Raw genomic sequence first — 20,361 nt, forward strand, 5'->3', positions numbered from 1 at the left:
CAGCCCATATGGTGCCACATGCCTGTAATCCCAGTGGCTTGGGAGGCTGAGGCTGGAGGATCGTGAGTTTAAAGCCAACCTCAGCAAAAGTGTGGTTGATGAAATCTAAGCAACTTCATGAAACCCTGTCTATAAATAAAAATACAAAATAGGGTGGAGATGTGGCTCAGTGGTTGAGTGCCCCTGAGTTCAATCCCAGGTACAATAGTGGAGACCAGTGTCTCTCTTTTTTTTTTACAAGCATATATATTGATACAAAAGCTTGTGTATATACATACACACTCATTTACACATACTCCTACATGATAGAGTTGCTTTATTTTTAAAAATATTTTTTGGTTGCGGATGGACCTAATATCTTTATTTTTATGTGGTGCTGAGCATCGAACCCAATGCCTCACATGTGCCAGGCAAGCATTCCACTACTGAACCACAATCCCAGCCCCAGTTGCTTTATTTATGATGAGGGCATAGATAAAACTTGCAAAAAGTGTTCTCATACCAAATTTCTATTTTTCTTACCTGTAAAGTGCAATTGAGATCAATCCCATGTCTTTGTTAAATGTTTTAAGTATTTCTAAATATAGAACTTTCTAACTACATCAAAATAAATGTAAATTGTGGCCAGGTATGGTGGAGTACGCCTATAATTCCAGAAGCTCAAGAGGCTGAGGCAGGAGGATCTCGATTTCAAAGTCAGCTTCAAGCAACTTAGTGAGGACCTAAGCAACTCAGTGAGACGCTGTCTCAAAATAAAACAAAAGGACTGGAATGTGGTTCAGTGGTTAAGTGCCCCTGGGTTCAATGCCCAGTACAAAAAATAGTGACACTTGAATATCGTGGATATTGATATACATTTAAAAAGGCAATACAATTGGAATTATGTGGATTATTATTTAACAAGGCAAAGTGACCTGTACAAGATCATTTAAACGTATGTTTCTTAGGACTCTGCTTATTATTCTCACAAAAGGTTTAATGAAAGATGGTAGTTGAAAAAATTTGTATCAAAATAGTTGGAAAATTAGAAACTTCTCTTTAACCTCTGTTGATTTAAATTTTTTTTTTTTAGTTGTCAATGGACCTTTATTGATATGCAGTGCTGAGAATTGAACCCAGTGCCTCACACATGCTAGGCAAGTGCTTTACCTGAGCCACAACCCCAGCCCCAACCTCTGTTGATTTTGAATTATTTTCTACTTAGGAGCTCTATGCCTATCTGTAAATCTTTTCACATGCCATTTAAGCTTGTTTTATCATGGTTTACAGCTTAGTTATCACTTTTTCTTTGTAAGAATGTCATCGGGGGCTGGGGCGGTAGCTCAGTGGTGGAGCGCTTGCCTAGCATGTTGAGGCACTGGGTTCGATCTTCAGCACCACATAAAAATAGAGGCATTGTGTCCAGATAGAACTAAAAAGAATGTCATCAGTATGCACATTTTGTTTTTTGACAAAAATCTTGATAGAATTATGAGATATTTGAAAGGAAAAATGAGATGGGCTACCTGGCTGTTTCCAAACACTGTAATTATTCAGTTTCATTAAGACAGAGCATCCACATATATGATTCTCCCCTGTGTTATATACTTTAACTTTGCGACTTGGCTTTTCTTTCCCAGCAGTGGCTAGTACTTGCCTCCAAGTGCCCAGATGGGGCCATTCCTGTTCCCCTGCTGTAATAAAGGGCTGGGGACTGAAGTGTGTCTCCATGGAGAATTCAGCAAATACTTAGATCAATAAAGAATACCATATTTTTATTACTTATTAACTATACATTTCCTTTACTCCCAGCTGATAATTACTGTGGGGTCCTATTAGTCTCAGAAATTATTGTAACAGATGAACTCCTGGATATTTTCAGAGGATGAGAGATAAACATGTGCTGGCCCCAGGAGCAAGGACCTCAAGTTCCCATGATGTGTTGGCCATGAAACTGGAACTCAAGCATCATTGGTGACTTCTGTCTGCTCTGGGCTTAAAGGAAGTTCAAAATAAACCAACAAACTTTTGTGATTCACAAAGTATTCCACAGTGACTGTGGAATTCATTGAGGTCTTTATCGGTTTGTCAATCAATTGTCCCCAATGTTATTATTTATTTATCAATCAGATATAACTTTCCTATGTTCATATACAAATACATGATCAGTGCAACTCCTCATATGTGCAACCACAAGAATGGGATCCTAATTTGAGTAAGTTATACGCCATGTATGTATAACATGTCAAAATACACTCTATTGTCATATATATCTAAAAAGAACAATAAAAAGATAAAAACCAAATTTATAGAGGTGTAATTTACATACTACAAAATGCATACATTTTAACTAGATGGTTGGATGAGTTTTAACAAATGTATATACCATGAAACCATCACTTCAATTAAAATACAGATAATTTTTATTACTTAAAATATTCCCTTGTGCTCAGTAATATGTGGGGAAATGTTTACCAGCAGGGCCTTGGGGGAAAAAGTGTTATATGTTTAATTTTTAATGTACTAATAACTTAGCATAACAAAAATCCTGTCAATTTTACTGATATAAAGCATTTTGTATAGGAGCTGGGGATATAGCTCAGTTTGTAGAGTGCTTGCCTTGCATGTAGAAAGCCCTGGGTTTGATCCCTAGCACCACAAAAAATAAATAAATAAATAAATAAATAAACTGATAAAAAATAAAGCATTTTGTATAGTTTATAAGTAATAAAAAATATGGTATTCTTTATTGTAAATTCCATACAGCCAGTTGATTATCACAAATGTTTTCATTGATTTTTGCCACCGTCTTGGATCTATAGCCAACCAATGGCTGCAATTAATAGTAAAATAGTGTAGTTCTGACACAAATGTTGATTGCTATTTTCATTTACTTTAAGAAGTAAGACAAAAGTGCCACAGGAAATGTTGGAACATCACTTGTCAATGACATTAGCAACTTCTTGCCTGAATCAGATTGACAGTTTTTGAATACCAGAAGAATATTTCCTCAGTTTTTTTTTGTGCTATTCACAACATTAACAGCTATAAACAACCACTGACTTTTAAGTTTAATTGGCATCATAAAATTTTTTTCTGCTACTTTCCCAGGTCTAGACAATTAAAGAAAAAAATAAATCAAGGCCTGATTTGTAGTGTTTACCAATTTCCAATACTCCCATGACCCAATGTTACTCCATGTGGAGTTGGGAAGAGATGCGTACCATTATATAGTATTTCTCCCTCACATTAACGATAGTTCTAAATAACCTCAAGAGCACAGGCAATAGTAAAATATAGTAAAGTCATAGTAAAGAAGATTGGTGTGTTTATTACTTGTGTGTGTGTGTGTGTGTGTGTGTGTGTGTTGATACTGGGGATTAAACCCCGGGGTGCTTACCTGAGCCACATCCCCAGCACTTATTTATTTATTTTTTTAATTTTGAGACAGGGTCAAGTTGTTTAGGGTCTCACCAAGTCGCTGAGCCTGGCCTCAAATTTGCAATCCTCCTGCCTCAGCCTCCCAAATTGCTGGGATTATAGGCATGTGCCACCGTGCCTGGTATTACCTTTGTTTTAATATAATTTATTTAATTGTAAGTTTAATTTTAATAATGTCTGCAGTCAACAACCAGCTCACCAACATTCCGAAAATTTAACAACGGGCTCATCATCCAGTAGGAATTGGCTCCAGTATACCACTGCTTATGCCTCTCCCCAATCCCGCCCCACACCACTGCAAGCTCCAGACTACTGGTCATCTAATTCTAACCCTACTTATCAATACTGTGAGTTATAGAATCTCAGATAAAGAGAATCCTACAGTACAAATTCCTTTGTCAGTGAAATATTTTGCTTAGCAAAATGTTGTGTGATTAGCAGCTGTTTATTTTGTTGTGGAAAAGAATTCTATTATATGAATACACCAAAGCTCTTTTGCTCATTTACTGGTTTATTGGTATCTGCATTATTTCCAGATTTGGCAATTTCAAGTAAAGGTGTGGTGAACATTTGTGACAAGTCTTTGTGTAGCTATAGCTTTATTCCTCTTGGTTAAACACCCAGGAACTAAATTGTGGGTCCTTTTATAAGTACATTTTTAAGTTTATAAGAAACTGTTAAATGGTCTCCCAAAGTAGTTGCTTTATTCATTCCACATCCCCACCAGCAGTTGAGGTGCTCTGATTGGTTGACATCCTCAATGTTTTGAATTGTCTGCCTTTTAAAAACGTTTTTGTTTTTTTGGTTTGGTACCAGGGATGCTTAACCACTGAGCCACATCCCTAGCCCTTTTTATGTTTTATTTAGAGACAGGATCTCATTAAGTTGTTTTGGGCCTTGCTAAGATGCTGAAACTGGCTTTGAACTTGTGACCTTGCTGCCTCAACCTCCCAAACTGCTGGGATTACAGGCATGTACCACCATGCCTGGCTTAAAAATGTTAATCATTAGAGTATGTATCTTGTGCTTTTAATGTGCCTTTTCCTAATAACTGATAATGCTGAGCACCTTTCGGAAACTTATGAGCTACTTGTATCTTTTCATACCATAAAGAATATAAGTAGAATATCATAATGAAAAACTGGAATATTCTCAGATGACCCAGGACACTGGGAATATGCCTAGACTTTTCTTCCTTTGTCCCATATTTTTTCTGAGAGGCTCAGAGTCTTATTCTAGAAATAGCCTAGCAGAAGAACCAGCTAGCTCTTAGATGGCATTCTCTGGTCCCTGCCTGAGGTCATTGACATTCCTCTGTTTGAACATCTTATCTGATAGGATCTTCCAGGAGAGATGCTTCACAATCATCACCTGGAGCCCTTTCTGTTTGCCACAGACAGAATGCATGCATCCTTTGTTATACCTCCAGCGCTGGGTGAAGGGTGTGCAGTGTGCCCAGGATGCTGGGCTGATGTTCTCAGAACGCATCTGGAAGATATTGGAGAGAGGTATCCCAGGATAAGAACTAGATCAGCCATGGGATAGCCAGATAGTTTCCCCAAGCTCCAATCTAGAGGAAGGGCTAATGTGTCACTGAAATACATCAGGAACATGGCACCAGTTAACTCGGGTTTCTACACTCAACTATTCTCATAACTGGCAAAGTGTGAGTTGTTCCCAGAGTGGTGGGAATTTACCTGGTGTCATGAGAGCCTCCCATTATGCCACCAGCCGGGCTGTCCCAGAGGGGACTCAACCAAAAGGCTTGAAGAAGCTTGATATTGCTGGGCTCATGCCTATAATCCCAGCTACTCAGGAGGCTGAGGCAGAGGATTGCATGTTTGAGTCCAGCTTAGGCAACTTAGTAAGATCCTGACTCAAATTTTTAAAAAATTAAGGAAAGAGTCTGGAATGTAACTCAATGATAGAGCAAGCAATTTTCTACCATGGGCGAGGGGCTGGGGTTCAATCCCTGGGAAAAAGCGGGCGGGGGGAAGCATGAAAATCTTGATATGCTCATTTCACTGAATCTTTAAATTTAGCGATAAAGAAAAATAGAAAAAAAGGATCAATTAATGGGAGACGACTGGAGTCAGCACATACTTGTCCTATTGGAAGAAGGCAGAGGCATGGAGTCTTGCTCACAAGGGTCCTGCTGAGTTGCCATGACTTTTACCTCCATGTCCATGCAGGGGACTCAGGAACAGAATGGTGTCACTAATGGGGCACCAAGGTAAGGATGTCAGAGTTGTCAATATGGAGCGAACATATCTGAGCCTTGTGAATAAGTCAGTGCTATGGTTTTAATGTTAAGGCTCAATTCCTCCAGGTGGCAGTGTCAGGAGGTGTGAGGTCCTGGACTTACTGCCTTCATGAACGAAGTCATCTCTCTCTTAAGAGACTGGATTAAGTCTCTCAAGATGGGATTGGGTCTTGGTGGGGACTGGCTAAGTTACCATGAGATTGGATTGTTATAAAGCAAGTGTACCTGTGATCTTTGACCTCTTCTGCACACTCCTACTTGCTACTCTAGCCTGTATATCCACCATATGATGCTACATAACATATTCTGACACAGCATGAGGCCCTCTCCAGATACAGCCATCTGATCTTGAACTTCCTACCTTCCAGAATGGTGCACTAGATAAACTTTATAACTGACCCAGTCTTAGGCATTTTGTTATAGTAACAGAAAATGGTTAAAGACGGTAAATCTGGGGCTGGAGTTGTGGCTCAAGTGGTAGAGCACTCACCTAGCCCATGTGGGGCACTGAGTTCGAGCCTCAGCACCTCACACACAAAAATAAAGATATTATGTCCACCTAAAACTAAAAAAAATTAAAAAAAAAAGACAGTTAAATCTTACCTGGTTGGTCCATCCTTTACTATGTAAAGGCAGCATTCTGGTTCTGTTCCATCCTCTTCTTCCATATTTACTGCACGTGGGCTCCATTTATTCCTCTGACATCTTTCACAGTCTACTCTGTACACCTTATGAATTTTCCTACCGCTCCATTTCTCTTGTTCTATACATCAGAATTTTCAATAATAAGATGCATCCCATAATAGTTCACTCCTACGCACTTTGTTACCTAACACATCGTCCTGATAAGCTTAAGACTCTCTGGAAGACTAAGTTATTGTGTTTACAGTTCACAGCGGGAAATGTGGCTTCTTTAAATAATCCACACATGAAACACAGGTCCATTCAGTCCTAGGGCAAGACTTATGTTTTGTGTCTCTGGGCATGCAGCCACAGGGTTTCAACACTTTCATTTCCACTGATTTTGTGTTTTCAAGCCACAATTCCTCTTTGGTGTCAGCTGACATGCATCAAATTATCTTCTGTGTTTTGTACTGGAAGTAGTGTCCTTTAATAGCGGCATGATTGGGCTCTTCTCCCTAACCTCTTACCAAGGTGATACTCATTCTGAACACACAAGTCCTCTGCTCACAAAATGCAGATAAAGCTGTGTCTGCTCAGCAGGTCACTGGCTACCTGGGGTTACGCTGGGCATCCTCACTCCAAAGCTCCTTGATAAGAGCAAATGTGCACAGGCCCAGACACCTGCTGCCTATGTAGCTTACTTGTTCTCAGCTTTGTCCTCGTTAGCAGGGAAGACTGATGCCACTGAGTGAATCAGGACATGCAAATGTTGTATAACTCAAGATCGTCCTTCAAACCACCTTCTGTCCTCTATTTGAAATGTGCTACCCTGCCCCATCTCTTTCCTTTACTGCAAGCTCCGTTTTCATTGGTTTTAACAAAGAATGATTCTAGCATCTTAATTTGGTCTCTGAGCCCTTCTGCTCTGTCACTTTTGGGATAGGCTGCCTGGAAGTGAGGTGGGTGGCTGTCACTACATCAGGTAAGTTCCGCTCCTGCAGTGGCAGGCAGAGATGAGAATAGAAACATAAAATCTTTTTTTCACGGACTGATCCAAAGAATGTCTTTGACATTCAGTGCAAGCAGCACAGCCAACTTGTGTAGGAAGAAGAGCGAGGACCTGGTCCCTGGCCAAGGGGTCTGTGCAGGACAGTTGCACAGCCCACGAGGACAGCCAGCCTGCCTGTGCTGAGCTGGCATTCTGCTGGGTCCTGCCACTGCTTCACTGGAAACAAATGAGTAATGGATAAGCTACATTTTAACTACTGTAATAGTCCCCTAACGGAGTAATGTGATTTAGAAGTCGGCATGAAATTACTTCTATATTTTAATATTTTTACTTGAAAATCAAAGAATATCAGTTTGGAGGGACACTTAGCAGCCACATCCAGGTACTTGTTTTCTTGGTCTGGTGTGACATTTAGGGCCTCTGCTGTGAGTCACCTCTTGTATTTCTTTCCGGGCCTCCAGGGGGAGCAGGTGGGCTACTCAATCCAACTCCCAAGGGTGGTAGGTTTGGATCTTTCTCTCTACCTGAAGGCCCCTTCTCTTGTCCCCTTCTTATGGCACAAAAAGAGTTGAATGCACACAAAAGATTTCAGATCCTTGGCCCTTGTGCTTTCTGGGCACTGCACAGAAAGCCTAGAGCATGTCAGGCTAGAGACACCCCTTGGGGTGTTTGTGGCAAGATCCTCTCCTCCCTCCTCAACGGTGCTCTGCATTGCCCCACAGCAGTACCTAACGGTGCCTGGCCTCAGCTGGGCGCATGTGGGCAACTTCTTTGCCACACTTCAAGAGCCTGACAAGCGAAGGAGGAAGAGCGAAGCCCTGGTCCCTGGCCCGGGGTCTGTGCAGGGTCCTGATTACTTCCTTCCATTGCAGCTGCGCTCTGGACGGGTGGGGAGAGGGGAGTTAGAGAGGGCCTCCGGATACCAGGTCACCACTTACCGCTGGTGCCATTTACCTGGTTACATGCCCAGCACTTACTTCCCCATGCCAACCACTTAGAGGATTAATTCTGCAAAAGAAGCGATTCGCCTAATAGAAACCACATGGGGTTTCCGCTGTCCTTTTCACTCTCTCGAGTCACGGGACCCGACAGCTCTGCGGTTAACCGAAGCCACTGCCTCGCCCAGCGGTGGCTCCTCGCGGCGACCTTCAAGAAGGCAGGTGACTCGCTGTTTTCAACGATCTGCTCCCCATTCAGGTTGTGGGCGCGCGAGTCTCAGCGGCTTGGTCAACACCCCCTCCCACAGCCGAAACTCCCGGTTCACCCAACTCCTGAGTTTCGCTCCGAGCTTGCCAAACGGATTCGGTGCTGGGCGCAGCCGTCGCAGTTCTCGGCCCGCGACGGGCTCCGGGGGCCTGGTCGCATTGAAGCGTCGAAGGGGCTCCCTTTAACATCATAACTTTCGGCTGCACCCTGGTTTCCAGGTTGCCTTCGATGACAAGGACTCGTCTTGTTTTCCCTCTCCTCCTCCTGGCTCCCTCTGCTGTCCTGCCAAGCAGAGGCTGGACAGGAGGTCAGAGTTGAGCCCGCCCACTGGGACCGAGGACGCGCCCCTCGCACAGCCCTGGGAGAGCCAGAAGGATCTGGCATCTTTCTGCTCTCTAAGGCTGCAGCACTCTTGAGGGGCCTCAACCCTTTGGGGCTCAGACTTGTTTTTTTGCGGGGGGAGCCTGGACCAACAAAGTAATATTTGACACCCCCACCCCGGTACTGAGGGTTTTGAACCCTGGTCTCATGCGTGCTAGGAAAATGCTACTGGGCTACATCCCCAGCCTTTTCTTTTTGAGATGCTAAACTGCCCAGGCTAGCCTCGAACTTGGCGATCCTCTAACTTCAGCCTCCAGAGTAGCCGGAATTAACAGGAGTGAGCCACCACACTGGGCAATATCTGGCTTCTTTGATAACTCTGTAAACATACTTCTGAGAAGGTAAAAGGAAGAAGTAAATCCCTGTTTTATAGCTAGCAATTGTTTATTTGTCTTGAAATTATTATTTTGACACAAATGGAAAGATGACCCTTGGGACCTCTTGGGACATGAAATAAATCCTGTGTCCTATTCTGTCTCTTCAGAAGACAAAGTCAGGGATCAGTTGAAGAGTGCCTTTCTGGTGTTACCAGAAACATCGGCCAAGTATTTCCCAGGAAATAATATTGCCGATCATTGATTCAGATCGAGCACAATTCAAGCGCTTAGAACTCAACTTCGGAACTCCTAGGGGTGCCCAGGGTCCCGGGAGTCAGCAGGTCTTACTACCCTGGCCACAGGGCCCCAACTTGGGCCCAAGGAGAGACTGGTTCTCACTGCGCTGAGGGACTGGACCTCCTGCAAGCCTTCTTGCTCCCTGGAAAACTGGAAGCAGAGGACACTTGGCCTTAAAAATCGCTTCAATTCCCTGATTGGACGGCCGTGGGTTACTGGTCTACAGGCGAACCAATCACAGGCCAGAGGGATGGACTTACACAGATTGACCTGGATCTGGATCTCACTAGCATCCTGGAAACCTACAATCTACAGGAGAAGACCTGGGACCGTAGGGGAAACTGGATCCTGGACAGGCCAAAATGAGGCATTCAGCGCTGTTATTTCGTTTATTGGTAATGAGTTTAAAAGTCCATAATAATAAAAACAAAATGACTGTTAGCCATTGCTGCAGAACAAATTTTATAACTGCCCTAAACATTATAACTTAATTCTCTACAGTTTATTTCTTATAATTTAGGTCGACTCAGTGGTTCCTCTGCTTTTTCACCTGGGATCATTGATGGGGGTGGATTCAGCTGGTGGGTCAACTGAGTTTGGAAGGGCCAAGCCTCACTCACCTGCCAAGCAGTTAGTAGCTGGCCTATTCAATCAATGGCTTCTCATCCTCAGTGGGTTGATCCTGCTCAAATGGCAGTGTTGAGGCAACAAGTTATTAGGCTCAGGAGCTGATGCAGTGTCACTCCCAAGCATTCTGCTGGCCAAAGTAACTCAAGTTCAAGGGCTGAGTAGACAAACTCTACTTTGTAATGGATGAAGCTATAAAATGTGGTTTTGCTTTTCATTCTAGTCAACTACTTTTTTTTTTCTGAGTTCATTTAGGACCCCATCTGACAAGTTTTGACATACCTTGCTCTAATTGATTTCCAGTTTGACCAAGTAAGTGACTTTAGTTCAGTTTTGTTTCATTAACTGATCACTACACACCTGTGGTATTTTAAGTATTATATATGCCATGTTGTTTTGGAAATTAATGTATTTTTTTTTGTAGCTTAGTATTGAAGCCAAAATTAGACAGGCAGTCAGTATAGATAGGTAAATCAAGTCAGTTAGGATCAAGGAGGCCAATTTTGAGTGAGTCTGGGAAGTTGGAGGCTGTCCCCTGAGGGATTGAAATGTTAATTCCTTCAAAGCCCTTCCTCCACCCTTATCCAGAAGTTGCCCCAGCACCAACCTGTTGCCAAGGTAACCTGTCCCAAGAATGACCCCTCCCTACAGGGAGTTATAAGGTTGTTGATTAATGTGTCCAGGGCTGCTCCATCTGGCAGCCCTTCCCCCTTTTATCTACCTGTGTCCCACCTTTTGGCCATCCCACTGAGGATTCCTGGGCCTAGTCACATATTGAGGAAGGAGAAAGATAAGAGGAAGAGAACAGGAGAATAAAGGAAGCCTAAGACCTATAAAAATGCAGAACATCCTCACTTCTGGGGATACCAGGACACCAGCTATGGCCCCCTTCTCCCTCCCGGGAGAAGTCTATGTTACCCCTTTTTAAATAAACCCTGATTTATATGCTTGCCTCGGCGAGCTTCTCTAATGTTCAGACTTCAGTATGCGAGGGAGCAGAACCTGTCACTGATAACCAGCAGTATCAGTATGATTGGTTTTTGTAAATACATCATGAACATTTGAAAAGACTTTTCTGTTTAAAAGATACAGAAATTGATAGATGTAGAAGTTGGTATTTTTCAGATGTTCTGTATCAATATCTATTGTTTTCTCCTGTACAGATTGAGTATCCCTTGTCTGAAATATTTGGCACCCAAAATGTTTCAGATTTTGTTTAGTTTTGAATATTTATGTGTGCCCAAAGACATATTTTGGGAATGGAACTCAAGTCTTAATGAGACAGGGATTATTACAGGAACAAAGGACAGAGAAGCCGGAGCCCCCATGATAACAGGGATTTAGAGAGGTTGCCTTTGCTAAAAAGCAGTGACATGGGTAACAAAAAGAAAGGTAAAGATTCGACATCTCTACTTACATTTTTTTTTTTTAATATTTATTTTTTAGTTCTCGGCGGACACAACATCTTTGTTGGTATGTGGTGCTGAGGATCGAACCCGGGCCGCACGCATGCCAGGCGAGCGCGCTACCGCTTGAGCCACATCCCCAGCACCTCTACTTACATTTTGTATCTGTCTCCTAAGTACCTTAATTAAACCTTGGGTCAAGTTTCTGCTCAGCTCTGCCTGTAGGCATGTTAATCATTTAGCTGGTGTTAATCATAAAGCTGGTAATACAACTTTTCCTAAATTTGCCGAACCTATCTTGTTCCCCTTCAAAGCTGAAGACACCAAGATGAGAGTAACTAAGGTATTTCCAATATGTGCAGGGACATGCAGCTGTCAGCTTTTACAACATCCTGTTCCAGAGCCCCTGAAGCCAATGTCCTACACCTTCCAGGAACAGCTGAGTCTTGCAGGCCAGTCACCTCACTATGAAACTGTCCCCTAAAGGAGGAACAATCACCTCAGGGGAACTGAATTGTCCCCGACTTCCAGGATCACAGGTCTGATAAACATCCTGAAAAATGCAACATGGAGATTGTGTCCTCAAGCTCTAGGAACTTCTGCAGAGACACCTGGCAAAACTGGAACTGAGGTCATGATCAACCAGACCTTAGCCCACCCCGGCAACCTGATCTAAGGCTTGTCCCCTCCCTTCCTGGGGAGCAGGCTGATCTCTCTCAGTGCAGTCTCCTGTCTCCTTGAGGATAGTCCCTGCCCAAAATTAAAGCTTTGCCCATGTGTTCATGCTCGTTTTATATTTCTGATGATAATGTAAGGGTCCAGCGAACGTCGGAGGAAGAGACCACCAAGAGACCGACTCATGCAACAGCAAAAAGGGATTTATTGAGGATCCAATCCAGCGCTCTGGGACTCCAGGCTCAAGAAGGGAGAGTGGCCAAGAGCCCCGAGCAGGGGTTGAGCAGTGCTTAAGTACACTTTTTGGGGAGGGCAGGAACTTTACATACGTCACGGTCCCCTTTAACAAATCATTATACACTGAGGGAAAATCAAACAATTCCTGAACATGATTAGTACATTCATTGGCGGGAACAGGTCAGGTGGGAGTGATAGGTCAATCTAAGGAGGGGATACATTTAAACTGATTGGTTTGGGCCCTGAATGCCTACGTGCCAAGCTGCACAGGGTCCTAGGTTATTAAACAACTAAATGGTCAGGGGGAATATCTACTGGGTAGTCCCGGGAATTGTCCTAACAGCTACAGGAATTTCAGATTTTGGGTGTAGCATAGGAATTTAACAATACCTGGTCCTTTACATTTTAACTCAGGCTTTGCAGCTTAGAAAATTTACAATACCCGGTCTTTTACACTTTAACTTCAATTTCTTTTACTCTTACAATAACAACCGCAATAAGAGTATTAGATATGGAAAATGCCCCCCCCCCAAATAGTGAGACCTGGGAAAAGAGGAGTGAGAAGGAAAGCCATACATTGAGAGCATTGGTCCTGGGAAGAGGTGTCCATCAAACCTAGAAAGGCAGTCTCTGGGAAGAGGCCAAAGCATTAATCCTTCTGGAAAAAAATCCTTTCCAGGTACAAACCCCAGGCCCTCCATCAGGTCCAGTAAGATAAATCCCAGAGACTGACTACTGACCCTAGACTCCCATTTCGCCCAATAAAACAGACCCCAAGTTCCCGAGTGTCCAAGCTGACATGCTCATTAAGTCACCTCTCAGTATAACCTACGTAAGCCCAGTACCTTCCTTTTCCACCAGGAAAGTGGGTCCATTGCTGAAGATGTAGTCCCCTCCCTGAATAAAGGCTGAAATGATCTGTGAAGTTTGTACCCAGCCTGGTCTCTCTGCCCTAACAAAGGGCACTCATTGTCAAAGAATGCCAGAGGAGTACTGAAGAAACTTCTAAATTACTGTGGGTGGATTTTCCTAATTGATTTGGGGAGACAAAAGTAACATAGCAAAACCTAAGGAAAATTCTCCAAAGTGGTAAAAAGCTGTGAGCCAAGGTGAGGAACAGAACTGAGGGGGGCTGTGAGAGGGCTTCAGGGGGAGGAGCCTGGGGGGTTGGGGTGGGGGTTGGGCCGCACAGAACTTGCTTGAAGCCTGGTGAGTTTCCTTCGGCCCAAGGGAAAAGGATTGCTCCTTCAATCCTCACTGAGCATAAGCAGTTTTTCCACCTAGGAGTGCTGAAATAAGTGCGAAAATGATAAATATCCATGGGGCCATGATCAATTGCATCCCACCAAACAAAATTCATTTGCAATTCAATGGAAAAGAATCATTTGCATTACTGCCAGTTTTGAACAATGTACAAAGTTAATAAAATAACTCAGAACCCAGTGCCTCACCTATTCTAAGTGCAGATAATCTGAGTGGTATAAAGGACAGGACATTTGAAGTTATTTGGGTCATTTTCAAATTGTTAACATTCATTTTTTCTTTCTGAGAGTATCTCTCTTTTTGTGATCATGGTGATATCAAAGATTATTTACCTAAAAAAAATGTTTGGAATGTGTTATTTAACCTTAATTTAACCATGGAAGTCTCCTTGAATTTGTTTTGAACAATTAATTCCACACAATAATGTTTTTGGATTTGCAGATACTATCATTAACATTATCATTTTAACTTAAATTACACTAAATAGCTTGAGTCACCCACTACCAGAAAATTCCTATTTGGGGGTTAAGTCATTTTGCTTTGAATTTTGGTGACTGCTGATATTCTTTACATATTTTGGCACACAGTGTGACAAAGGCTGATCCTGCAGTATAGGGGATGGCCAGAATTTGGGTTTCCACAGGACAAGTACCTGATGGCTTGTCCTGTGTTTTACAGAATCATATGGTAACAACATGCTCTCTGCTCCTTGGTAAAGAACTTCTTTACTAAAACACTAGAACAGGGGCTGGGGTTGTGGCTCAGAGGTAGAGCACTCGCTTAGAATGTGTGAGGCACTGGGTTCTATCCTCAGCACCGCATAAATATAAAGATATTGTGTCTACGTATAACTAAAAAAAAATAAAAATAAGACACTAGAATATAACTCAAGTTGTTGCAAACTATAATTTTCTTTTTTATCTTTAGAAAATATTTGATAGCCAATAGGTAAATTTGACCCTTTCACCTGCCAGGGTTACCCAAATCTTAGACCACCTTTAGAATTCAAGAACTGAATTCTGTGAGATGTCATTCTATGATTAAGGTAACAGCCAGTTCAATAAACCACCACACATAATCATGATGAGGAATAAAATGTATTTTTCAGGGTGGTCCAAATCCTGAGAAGGTCTTGAACTACTATGTACATCTTGATCCCTAGAAAATGGAGTTTCTGCCCAGAAACCCCTGAAATAAGTGAGCTGAGAGGCATTAGTTATGGAACTTCAAATCAAAGGCATCAAGCTTTACATCTCTGATTACATATTCAGACCATACAATTTCAGTGTATATAATCAATTTTTACTATAAGTAGCAGTTAGACTTTTAAAATTCAAATGATATTTGTACTAGAGAATATTCCTCTTCCCCTGCCCCTGGAAAAAGTTCTGAGTGGGAAACTACTGCCTGTGTCCCCTTTCTTCAAAAGTTGTCCCTACATTAGTTCAGTTGTAATCCATCTTAAGCTGACGGGATGCACTGGGAAAGAAATGAAGGGGTTATCTCCGTTTGAGTGTTGGATCACTTGGTTTTGCAGTTTCTAGTCTTCAGAGCTGACATTTGTCAAGGATGTGGTGCTTAAATAAGGAGGCCAGGGCAGCGACATGGTAGAAGGTAGGTAAAGAGGAAAGACTGGTTTTAAAATTTATTTTTATAAAAATGAGTGTGTATGTACAAAGCAATGAAACCCCTAGAACCCAGACTGTGGTCTCTAATTAATAGTTCCTTTTTGGGGGTTGCTGAGGAGTGAACCCAGGGCTGATCACTGAGCTACATCGCCAACCTTTTTTTAAAAAAAAAAAAATTAATTTTGAGACAGCGTTTTGCTAAGTTGCTGAGGCTGGCTTTGAACGTGCCATCCTCCTGCCTCAGCTACAACCTCCCATGCTGCAGGGATTACAGGTAGGCACCACTGTGCCTGGCTCCAGATTGTGGTCTGTGAATACCATTCTGTACTAAAAGGACAAAGCCTGCTTAAAAGTGAAGGACTTAAGTTTGGAGCAAGAAATATACAAACCAAGCCTGGAACATCTTGTTCCCAAATGCAAGGACATGTTTCAACATTGATGCGAATATGTTAAAAAAAAAACCCCAGGAGCTAGCTTGGAGGCATTCCTACAGGGGAAATCTGGACAAGTTGAGCATAAAAACTATAACTATAATGGATTATAACACACCGAATAAAAACATAGTTTGAATCTTAGTACCCCTCACACTCCTTATAAAAACAGAACGGCAATAATAATAATAATAAATGTAGAAGAAATGATAAAACCAGATAATTGTTTTTGTTTTTGTTTTTTGCAAGAAGTTTTGTTATAATTGGTTTCGGGCCAAATTTATCAATGAATGCTAAGCCATCCAGTGACGTGTTATTGGAAAAGGATATCCACATTATCTCAAAATATTACCTCAAAGGGCATTTTAATTACAAAGGGTCTCCACAATACAGAAATCCGGCAGATACTATTTAACCAAATGATCAGACTTCACCTATCAGTAATACCATACAGTAATACCATACTTACCTGTAAGTGCTCTTTCCAAAAACAAACAACTTATGGGCTAGGGCTATTGCTCAGTTGGTAGAGTATACTTGCCTTCAATATACAATGTCCTGGGTTCTAATCCTTTACACCACACACACACACACACACACACACACACACACACAAAATAGATAAGTATATTTTTTAAAAAAAATAAAAACTAGACTTAAATCTAGTCAAGAGGCATCAACTGAAAAAATCCAAACATAGTGACATTCTGCAAAATAACACGCTCAGATTCTTTAAATATCAATATTAAGATGTTGATATTAGGAATGACCAACTTGGATGTGATGGCACACATTGTAATCCCAGTGATTAGGGAGGCTGAGGCAGGAGGATCACAAGTTTGAAGTCATCCTCAGCAATTTAGTGAGACTGTCTCAAAAAAAAAATTAAAATTAAAAAATTAAAAACAAACAACAAACAAAAAGACTAGGGATGTAACTCAGTGGTAAAGCATGACTGGGTTTAAAAAAAAAAGATTAAAGAGACCTAACAAGAAAACATATCTGTGATCATGGACTTGTTCTTGGGTCCAGAAAAAAGAAATAATAAAGACATAATTGGGGAAAGTTAAACACAGGCAGGTTATCAGTGAAATAATAAAGTTAAAAAATTTTTAAGTGAACATAACCTCAAAATTTTATTGTCTTCAGAATAATACAAAAAGAATCTTAAAACTGGACCATTTGACCCTTCTCATATCTCCTACTTCAAAATGCTTACATCTTTTTTAAAAAAATTTTATTAGCACCTCATAATTATACATAGTAATTGGGCTCATTTTGACAAAATCAAACATGCAATTTAATTTTAAGCCCCATCCCCCACCTTTCCCTCCCCCTCCCTCCTGCTACTCTCCCTCTTCCATTAAACTTCCATTCTTCTACATACATATAAACGTGAAGTGCTCTTTTATATCTTTATATATGAATACAGCATGCTTTTGTTAAATTCATTCCATTTATCTTCCCATTCCCTTCCTTGCGCTCTCTCATTCTCCTGAGTCTACTCCATTGATCTTCCCTGTGTCTTTATGAGATCTGATCTCCTCCCCCACTGCCTTCTTTCCCTTATTTTGTTCTAGCTTCCACATATGTTAAATTTCTTAATTGCAATAATGTATGTGGTTGTACAGGCAACACAGCTCTGTTCTCTGGTGCTACTTGCTGAAGTTATTAGAGATGAAGTGTCACCATGTCTTCAACTAAAGCTCAGATATTCTAGCCTCCCCACTTGTGTAGATTCTTGTGTGCATGTTGTGTATAGATATTGTATAGAGATAGAAAAAGTGACGAAGCTAATTGGGCAAAATGTTAGCAAGCAGTAAGTTTAAGAGAAGGATATATGGCTCTGCTCTCGATACTATTATTAATTTTTTCTGAAGGTTTAAAAATAGTAAAAATTGCCAGGCATGGTAGCAAAGGTCTGTAATCCCAGTGAGTCAGGGGGCTGAGACAGGAGGATCACAAGTTCAAAAACAGCCTCAGCAACCTAGCAAGGTCCTAAACAACTTAGGGAGACCTTGTCTCATAATAAAAAAATAAAAAGGTTGGAGATGTGGCTCAGTGGTTAAGTGCCCCTGGGATCAATCAAAAAAAAAAAGTTAAAATTAGAGGTTGAAAGGAGAAACCTGGTTGAATCATTGTGACTGTTTCTCTAAATAAATATGTTGAATATGAGTTTTAAGTAAAAATAATGAATTTATGTGCAATTATATTTTATTTATGTATCTGTTAGATAGTAGCTAGCAATGAGCAGTAAAATGCATGGCAAGGTCACAAGTGTTCTTCAGATTACTTCAGTATTCTTTAAACTGCTTCCAAAGTAGACAAGAAAGCAAAGGGTGGTGGTTAATTTGTAGAAAACAAACAGAAGCAAAGGAGATGGGAAAATACATAAAAAGAAAAGGATCAATGGGACTAACTCTTGATGGGCCCATTGATATTGATGTGAAGCCTGGAATTATGGCTATAGGTGTCCCCATTTGTCTGGGAAAGAAGATTCCTTTAGTAGCAGGTAGTAGCAGGTACACTAAGGGAACTTCTGACCAGCTGTTGACCCCAGTGCCTGCATTAACGTGGAATTGACTTGTAATGGAAGCCCCCTCAATAGGATGGTCACCATGACAGTTCCACCAGCTCAGCTCAAAAACTCCTCCTCTGGATGTGAAGGAGTTGAACACCTGGTTGAGTCCAGAAAGTGGTCCCCAGTTCTCCTGGTAAATATCAAACCGTAATAAACTTGGAGACAGTGTTATCTCCTTTGTCGTTCTCTGCTCAGAGGTGGGCCATTCTCTCTCTTGAGAGTGCCCTCTGCTTGAATCTCATTTTACTTTGACTTCATGTCCACTTCACTTTCACTAATTATTAATACAGTTCTCTTGCATGGCTTTTGGTGTCTGACTTTAAATTTTTTTGTGTGTGGAAACACAAGAATGGAGGTTTGGAGTTTCAGCTCCCTGCTTTCCGGCGAGCTATGTATTTATTTATATTTACTTTTTGGTACTGGGGATTGAACCCAGAGGCGCTTTACCACTACCGCATCCCCAGTCCTTTTTATTTTTTATTTTGAAGCAGGCTCTCGCTCAGTTGCTGAGACTGGCCTAGAATTTTTGAATCCCCTGCCTCTGCCTCCCCAGTCACCAGGATTCCAGGTGTGTGCCTCTCTGCCTGCCACAATTATATTTTAAACAAATGTCAACATCATTGTAATAAAAGTTGCTCTTCTTAAATCAACATTGAATTAATTTTAGTGCATATTTAATGTTTGAACAGAAATATGCTCACATGATTACAAAAAAGGTGTAAAAACAAATTTTCCTCCCATCTTTACACCAATCTGCTGTTTCTGCCCCAGACCCTACTATCATTAGTTTCTTGTGTGCTCTTCTAGAGATTTATTTATACATACATAAACAATTATAAAGTATACACAGTGTTTTGTTTTTCTTGCTTTGCAGCACAAAATAGCAGACTCTATTAGAGGTCTGTCCTTTACCCTTTTCGCTTGATGGTATCTTTCTATATAAATGCAGAAAGAGCTTTCTCATTCTCCTTCATCAAACCTATAGCTTAAAGAGCTAAATGAAGACATTGGAATATGTGCTATGGTTTGTCTCCACTAAACTCATGCTAAGGCTCAGTGCTCTCATGTGGCAGTGTTGGGAGGAGTGCCTAGTAGGAAGTGCTTGGATATGGAGGTTGAACCCTCCTGAATGGGTTAGTGCCCTTTTTGAATGAGTCAATTATTGCTATTGTGGGTTTGAGTCTATTAAAGCAGGTTGTTATCAGGCAAATTTACTCCTTGCCCTTCCACTTTCCACCAAGTGTGAAAGCAGCAGGAGGCCTTCACCGGATACAGCCACATGATTTTGAACTTTCCAGCCTTCTGGAACCGTAAGCCAAAACAAATCTCACTTCTGTATAAATTACTCAGTCTCAGGAACAGAAAATGGACAAAGATAACATATTTTTAAAAAACTAATTTATTTAAAAACTTTACTCATGGGCTGGGGACATAGCTCAGTTGGGAGAGTGCTTGCCTCACATGCACAAGGCCCTGGGTTCAATCCCCAGCACCAAAAAACCCCTCCAAAAACAAAAAAACAAAAACAAACAACAACAACAACAAAAAAAACCCACTACTTGTTAGAGCAGTTTTAGGTTCAAAAAAAAAAAAAAAGAGAGATTGAGATTATTTCCCAATACTCTCCTGTCCACACACTGTAGAGTCTTTGCTGACCTTCCTTTTTGGTACAATTGTTAGAACTGAGGAACCTAGACTGACATCACTCAAAGCCCAGAGTTTACACAAGAGTTCATTCTTAGGATTGTGCATTCTGTGGGTTTGAACAAATGAATAATGACATGTATCCACCATTATCGTATCATAGAGAGCAGTTTCACTGCCTAAAAATCCTCTAGGTTTCACCTATTCTTCCCTCCCCCGAACCCAACCCATTCATCTCTGACTGCCTCCCTAGTTTTGCCTTTCCTAGAATATCACAGAATTGGAATCATACACTATGGAGGCTTTTCTTATTGGTTCTTTCACTTGGTGATATGCAATTATCTCCATGTCT

The sequence above is a fragment of the Urocitellus parryii genome, chromosome 15 (assembly GCF_045843805.1).
Source record: "Urocitellus parryii isolate mUroPar1 chromosome 15, mUroPar1.hap1, whole genome shotgun sequence".
NCBI lineage: Eukaryota > Metazoa > Chordata > Mammalia > Rodentia > Sciuridae > Urocitellus > Urocitellus parryii.